The sequence below is a fragment of the Eublepharis macularius genome, chromosome 9 (assembly GCF_028583425.1).
Source record: "Eublepharis macularius isolate TG4126 chromosome 9, MPM_Emac_v1.0, whole genome shotgun sequence".
In the NCBI taxonomy this organism is placed as follows: domain Eukaryota; kingdom Metazoa; phylum Chordata; class Lepidosauria; order Squamata; family Eublepharidae; genus Eublepharis; species Eublepharis macularius.
The window spans coordinates 44,026,521-44,034,318 of record NC_072798.1 but is presented as its reverse complement, the minus strand read 5'-3'; the positions used below and the strand labels follow the sequence as shown (position 1 = coordinate 44,034,318).

The 7,798-nt window shown below is 41.3% G+C and overlaps 1 protein-coding gene across 7 annotated transcripts in view; it reads left to right on the top strand.

The window, feature by feature from the left end:
* The first annotated feature begins 1,300 nt into the window (after positions 1–1,300).
* CNOT4 (CCR4-NOT transcription complex subunit 4) overlaps positions 1,301–7,798 on the top strand; it is a 107,006-nt gene continuing 100,508 nt past the window's right edge. For 6 of the 7 annotated variants that reach the window (XM_054989093.1, XM_054989088.1, XM_054989086.1 and 3 more), the window contains exon 1: positions 1,409–1,489. The gene's annotated coding sequence lies outside the window, so the exon portion shown is untranslated. Of the gene's footprint in view, positions 1,490–7,798 lie in introns of all 7 variants that reach the window. The other variant, XM_054989091.1, reaches the window with a different exon arrangement.

Genomic DNA, 7,798 nt, shown 5'->3' with positions numbered 1-7,798 from the left:
ACTAACCATCTATCCTAAGTAAAATACCTTATTTGTGTTATCTCTAGTATGTTAAAAACTCCAAGCAAGCAACAGTAAAATCCCACGCTTACAAAGCTTCCTGAAGCAACTGCTTCTGGGACCGACTCACGTCTAACCCATTATGTCTGTAACCATCGCCCCCAGCAAAAAAACCCAACCTCAACACAGTAACGAACATGGAGTAGAAAAATTCCTGCAAAATGTATCACTACAAGTGCACCTGAACATTGAAATATTGAAATGTTGCGATATGATACTGAAATATAATTTTGGCTTTCAAAGCTGGGGACTCGAAGGCGGGGAATGCTCGGATCGTAGAGGACTGCACGGGGAAGAGCGTATTTTACAGCCTTCGGAGCGTACAGCTGGTCAGCGCTCCCGAAGCGTTATCGCATCCTGCCCATTCCATTTCTCCACGACCCTTTCCCCCTTGCAATCCTTGAGATCAGCGTGTGTGTGTGTGTGTGTGGGTGGGTGGGTGGGTGGGTGGGTGGGTGGGGGGGGGTCTATTCTTTCGAGGAAGAGATGCTTCTTCGGGAACATGCCACGGAAAGCGGAGGATTTAATCCCCAAAGGCGACCTGGAAGCCTTGAAGGCGCCACCAAGCTAGTTCAGCCCCATGGGTTTCTTGGAATACACGAGAACAAACGCATCCACTTCAGCAGCTTGTGAATCGCACCATAAGCAGCTCGCTGTCAGCCTCCCTTTTGAATCTCTAAACTAAAGGAGAAGCAAGATTCGGGAGAAAGTTTCTCAAGAAGATGGACTCTCGAAATTTCATGCCCTGGAAATCTTGTTGCTCTTTAAGGTGCTACTGGGTGCGAATCTTGCTGTTCTGCTATAGTTTCACAAAAGAACACGGGTGGCCGTGTTGGTCTGCCGCAGAAGCGCAAGAGTCGAATCCAGTCGTACCTTAGAAACCAACTTGATTCCCAGGGTATGAGCTTTCGAGACTCAGAGCTCCAAGGCTCCAGCTCCCTTGGAGCTCTGAGTCTTGGAAGCTCCTACTCTGTAAATCTAGTTAGTCTCTAGGGTACGACTGAACCCGACTCTCGCTTATCCAAAGGCGAAAGCATGCTCACGGCCGGCCAACCCAGATGCCCCGCAGGCGCTCAGCCGCTCCCTCCCCTCGCTAAGACTACAAGTCCCGTCATGCTTTCCCTGCCGTCGCGTCCGACCTTTTCCTTCCCCCGCCCGCCTCTCCGTTGGACCGTGCGCACGCGCGTTGGCAGCCGCGTCCGGGGCAGGCAGGCAGTCTCTCCCTAATGTAAGATGGTGGCCGGTCTGGCAGCGGAGCGCGTAGAGCCTGCCGATTACCCGTCTCTCCCATAAAGGTCGTCGGAGGCGCTGCCCCGAGCCCCCTTCCCGCTGCCACAGAAGAGCGAGGGCGAGAGAGAGTGCCGGAGAGCCCTGCCGCCGCCCTCGCCGCCAGACAGCCGGTCGCCGTGGAGCAGAGACGACGAGGCGGGTGAGTGAGGAGCAGCAGCCATAGCAGGGGCTAGGGGAGCCGGGGCTGCCTGGCCACGAAAGAGCGGAGGCTTCGTGGGGAGCCTGCAGGCCTCGGGCCCCCTCTTCGTTGCCAGCTGCCTCAGCTCGTCAGTGGCCGCTGGAGGGCCGGACGGAAGGAAGGGGATCGGGCGAGTTAGGGCGGCTCCTCTGCCCGCAGTCGGGGCCCACCGGCCCTTCCGAAGGGGCTTGTCGGGGGCTTGGTCGTCTGGGCCGGGAGACCGCTGGAGGGACGGGGCCCGTAGGGGATCCCGAGTCCAGGCTGAGGGTCTTCAGCGTGGGGGCCCGGCAGCAAAGAGGGGCGGAGAGCTCCGGCCCAGGAGTTTCGCATCCCCCTTGCGACCGGCGTGTCTGTGGAGTATAGTGAGAGTGAACCGAGCCTATTGCTGGAGGCGACGCTTCTTTGGTGGATCTTTTACAAGGGATGCTTGGAAATCTTTCCCTTTCTCCCTTCGTGCGCTGAAAGAGGCGGAAAAAGATGCCCAGGTTCCTCAAGATCAGCACGTGTGTTGGTGGGGGGTGGCGATCAACTGTGTGCGCGTTCCCTTTGCGTTATTCTTGGTAGGCCTTTGGGCTTTCCTGGGAAACTTTCCCTTCGTTTATGGCTTTCCTGTCTTTAAAAAATCTATTTCTTTTATTGAGTGTAAACATTAAGTTACAGGGCTTTGCTCCTTCTGTTGAAAGTCCCCAGTTCTTTCTACTTTAATATGCTCATTTTGTTTGTCCCTTTTTTCATTTTAAGAATTAGATGGTTTTCTTAGCATATATATTTATAATGATACAGGCTTTTCAGGAGAGAAGGTAATTCCAGGGAAGGACACATCCTGTGTCTGATGTAAGCAAGAAAAATACTGAAGCTAGTAACCAGTGCCTGAATGCTATCTGGTATTTGTTTGGTGTACTGACTCTATTCCGCGCTGCTAAACATGGAATTAAGCAATGAAATCTTGGTGACTTCAAAATGTTACTTATGACCTCAGATTATATAGACTTTTGTAGGAGTGGTGATATGCATGTTATAGTTGTGCTTCTGTATTTACTTTAAAAAATCAGATGATTTTCACTAAATTCTTGGTACCACATTCAGATTGGCTTGGTTATAGATGCAGTAAAAACAAATGGGAATACTGAAATTATATTTTTATACAATTACTATTGTCTTGAAATTGTAATTTATGAAAGGAATAATGGAATAAACTATATACCATGTTTGATGGAATGTAGGTACACTGTAGCTTACAGTTGGTAGAATGGTGTCTGAAGCAGGGAGTGCTGGCTCTCGAAAGCTTACACTCTGAAAATCTTGTTGGTCTCTAAGTGCCACTGGACTCAAATCCTGTAGTTTTAGAGAGTTGACTTTTTAAAAAAAATACTTAATGTAGTACTCAGATGCGTTATAGCTTAGTGATTTGATCATTCTGTTGATTTTGACTTCATAAACACAAGTAACACATGTATTCCTTTAGAAACACTTTCCCGTTAGACTTGGCAGAAATACAAGCAAAGTTTGTTCTGAAAGAGAATGAATGGTCTTTGTGTGGTATGGGGGCACAAAGACTGAAAAGTATTGTTTTATTCTTGGCTACTTTTTGAGAATATTTTAAACATTAAAAGGCTGCTCAATTTTTTCATTTGTATCTTTGAGGTCATATGTACCGCGAACATCTTTAGTCTAATCAGTTCATATTAGCCAGAAGTAAAATACAATTTGTGGTTTTAGTGTGCAGAATAAACTTATACACTGCTTTTGCATTTTTCATAGCATGATTAATCAGATATATACCATGTTTTTCCTCTATCTAATATTTCTACATCTTTTTTGATGATCATTTTTAAGGTGCATCACTTTTTACTTGAAATCTTATTTTAAAAATATGTGCTTCCATTTTTAATTAACTGAAAGCCAGACAGGATATATCCAAATCATATATGCTGTTTTTAAATGTCTATATTGAGAATTTAATTCTAATGCAAGCTTTATAGTGAGCAGTACTGCTGAACAATAAGGTTCATAATAAATTATTGTTCAAGGTTACTTCAGGGGGTATCTGCCTACTCAAGAGTAGATTGGCAGTCTTAAATCAGCCATTTTAATTCTATTTGAAAGTTTGCAGTGTCCTGTTAGAATGGAAACAATTGCTGACATGGAAAAATAACCTTTGGAAAGTGTCTGATTTTTTTCAGAGTATTCACCACTCAGTTCATGCATCTTTCCTGCCATCTCTCACCTGAATGATTCTTCAACTGGAAAAGGCTGGAGAGGAACACTTTCAGAAAACACTAGCACCTTCTTCTCTTGGTCATCCTGCACAATACAAGTGGTCCATAAATCAGCACTATGCAGCTCTCTTACTTCTGGATTTTTTAACCAGTCCATCACTGGAAAAAGTGCTTGAGTTCTAAGCAGCCTTTTCCTTCTGTACTCATGAAGTCTTCTCAAATAATGCTGTGTTGAATTCATTACTTCTTTTGGTTGCTGGAAGCATAATGGGATTTATAGCAGTGTTAGAAACTCAAAGCAAGTGTAATCCAGTCATTCTCCCCCAATAGAACACTAGGGAAATAGAAACTGAATCCTTTCCCTGTCACAGGAAGTATCTTTTGAATATAATTAGTAGAGTTAAATGCCCATCTGCTATGGAATTGATGCTTAGGAGAGATGTTTATTTGTCATTCACTTACACATCTAAAACATGTCTCTTTTCAAGGAGAGAACACACAGACAACAGTAGTATCTTCTCTAGGTAACCCTGCACAATAAAATACACAACTCTAAAATTATAACTCAGTATTTGATGTTAGAGGAAGGATGATATTCTCCTGTTGGTTGCTTAGAAAAAAAATTGTCCTAATATCACTCATTATAGCATCAACCTGACTTGCGTGGAGTAGTACTTTTTCAGGGTGTCGTTGAAGTTTTGCAGTATTTCACCAGTTCTAGAAATGTAATAGAAGGTTTTACAAAACTTCTGAAATGTTCTGTTAAACAGACATTTTATGTTAGGCGTTAGCATTACCTTCAGTCTCAAACTGGGCTGTGTCTTCCTTATTTTTGTCTCTAATGCAAATGACACTGGAGATTTTTAAACAGTTTAACAGAATTCTTCATCACTGTTCCTATTTGCCTGTTAGTGTGCATAACAGGAGAGCTCTGCCAAGCTCGTTGCTGTGTGCATCCATCGTATGTGTTAAAGAACTCTTTGCCTTTGACATGGCTTTCGTGAAAGCAAGGCATGGATGGAACCAATATTGTTGGTCCTTCTGGCTTTGTGTAGTGCAAAGTATTCCCCTTAAAGATTAGTTTCCAACAAAAGTACCTATCAGTTACATATTTTGTGTGTGAATCTAGAAAGTGAGTACTTGTTAAAATACTGTAGTGTTAGTGTGATATGTTCAAGCTTTTAAAAGTGTAATGTTACATGAATAGGTATACAGGTAGTTTGTACCTTGTATCTGATCATTGTTTTACTATTTTGGATGATTTTCTTCATTTATAGTCCAACTTTTTAAGGCAGATTACATCTACTAGGAATGGCCAGAGCTTAGAGATAGAGAGAACACTGTATCCAATAACTTATTTCTGTTTGTGCAAGCAGCGATAGAAAAATGTATCTTTATATAGTAATTGTAATTTATAAATCAGTTGAACTGCAATAATGCAGTTGAACAGTGCATTTTCAAAGAGGGATGTGGTAATTGCTCACAGTGGCACAAGAATCATGTCTGGTACTATCAGTTGAGCAACAACTCTTGCATTAGTGAAACACTACCTTCTTGGAAATGAACTCTGCAGACACTTGATTGGATATACACCAATATCTCCAAGTAGAAGGATTTTGGAGAGCCAGACTTGGAAATATTTTCACCTGAGACCTTGGAGAGGGTAGTGTTGTAGGTAAAAAAGGGGCAAGCTTTGTATCAGGCAGCTTAATGAAATGCTTTGACCTCTTTGGGTTTAAAATGTCATCCATAACAGTTTGATTCTAAGGCTTAAAATGCTGGGCATGTTGAGGCAGCATAATAAAGTTGACAGGTGCTTACTAATTGTTATGAGTTGTGGTAGTCTAGATTAGTTATTGGCAGAAAATATTGGATGGCAAGTACTTTCTGAAAGGATGAAATGTAGACTTCAATACAAACTTTTTTGTTTCCTGTGTAGTATAGTAGAAGGGATAGTTTGGGATAGTTACTGCATTTTTTAATTCTGTAGGCTTTTGTATATTTAGTAAGTAACTTTAAAAGAAAAACATTGCTTTAACTTGGCAAGTAGCGTAGAATCTGCTTAACAAGTTAACAAAAGTAGCTGTTTTTGTTAGTTTTACCAATAAGGGGAGTCTTGTTGTAGTCATGTTTGCCTACAGCCCCCTCCCAATAAATCATCAAAGGTATTGTTCTCTAATGTAACTTTAATATTGCAAGGTGTGCTTCAGTTCTGCCTGTCACTACAATGTTTTTAGAATGTTATCCATGCCAAGTGGATTTTGTGCTAAGAACTGCACCAGACCAAATGGTTGGTCATCCATTGAGTTAAAATACATGATGACATCCCCAGACAGGAAGAAGTGATCCCAGCTTTTAGAACTCACTCAGTTCATTTTAATTAACTTTATTATTAAGCTTTGGTAATAGACCAGTTTGCTTCTCCTAGCAGCTCTCTTAACTGCCAGAGCCATATTTTCAATGTAGTGTGTGAGCTTGGGGGTGGGGTGGGGGTGTACTTTTTCTGTACCCTGTCCATGGTACTGCAACTAGGGTGACTTGTTTCCATTTCAGTAAACAGCTCTTAACAAACCTGTGCTGTCTCTGTTTAGTTTATTGGATCAGTGCAGCAACGTGTATTATTCAGTTTGAGTATTTTTCTTGGAATATATTGTGCACAAGCAAGTAATGGGCTATAGTAAGTACAGATAAGGAACTTTTAGCAAAACTTAAGGAAATGTCAATTAGCGCATTACTTGATAGAATTGCTATTCAGTTTTTTTTCTCAACCTATAATAGTTTTCGTGAGGGAAGGGGGGATGGGACAGTGCACATACGTAGTAACCTAATCATTTATTCTTCATAAAGATTTCTTAGAAAGATGTTCAGATGATGATGTTGGCATTGCAATATAAATATGGTATGATTGCCACCTATCTGCCAGTGTGTGGTGGTGCAGTTATTCTGAATTTGTCATAATGTTAGATTTACAGATTTAGTTCTGGCAGTATGAGAATGTTCCTAATTGACTGTCCCATGCTAAATTATAGATCTGAATAATAAAAAGCTGAAGATATTTTTCTGTTGGCATTTTATCTAACTAGCAAATCAGCTGAAAGGAAAGATAACTGAAGTGTTCTGACCAATTTACCAGTTGGCAAGTTTGAATAATAGAATTGCTAAGCTGCTTCAAAGTGCTAGGTGTTAAATTTAAGGGCATAAATAGCTTGGGACCAGAGTATCCAAAGGACAGCCTTCTTCTGTTGACACCTGCACATCTGTTAACATTTTTGGTTGAGGCCCTGCTTTATCTCCCTCCATTATCATACATAAAGAGAACCATAACTAGAAAAGGCCTTTTCAGTTGTGGCAGTCCACATAGAGAATGCCCTTCTCTCATCTATTTTGCTTGGCCCTAAATGAAGACTTATTTGTTTATCCAGCCATTCTGAGTTTCTGTTTTTATTGGTTGATTTTTTTAAATGTACATTTTCTAATTATACAACATCTTCTCTTTTGTAAGTCATATCAACAACTTGTATTGGCTAGGTGACATAGAAGTTGCGTGTTTTATCTAGTTGAATGTCATTTGTTGGGATAGGCTTATTTTATATTTGAACAAAGAAACCCATGTTATGTATTTTGTGAATGACTTAAGTTACGCAGTTTGGGCTATCTTTCCTTTTGCTTAATCCATGCAGTTGATTTGTATACTTTTTTTCTGCCTGTTTGTGGATGCAGATGCATTTTTCTAATAGAAGTGCCTGCCTTGTTTAACGTGTATATGAATATATTGTAGTCCAGATCCCTTTGATAACAGTTAACAGTTAGTCTGTACTCATGGGGATTTGCTTGGATGTACACTGAACTTTCACTCCTTGATAGAACAATTGGCAGATGCTTATTTATTTTTATTTTATCCCTGCTTTTCATTGATAAGCTAGCTCCCAAAGGAGCTCAGAGGAATTGAAATCTAATGCAAGTAACGATTAAAGTACAAAGTAAAATGTCCCATATGGATAGTTTCAGGTGGGTAGCTGTGTTGATCTGTAGTAGAAGAGTAAGATTCGGG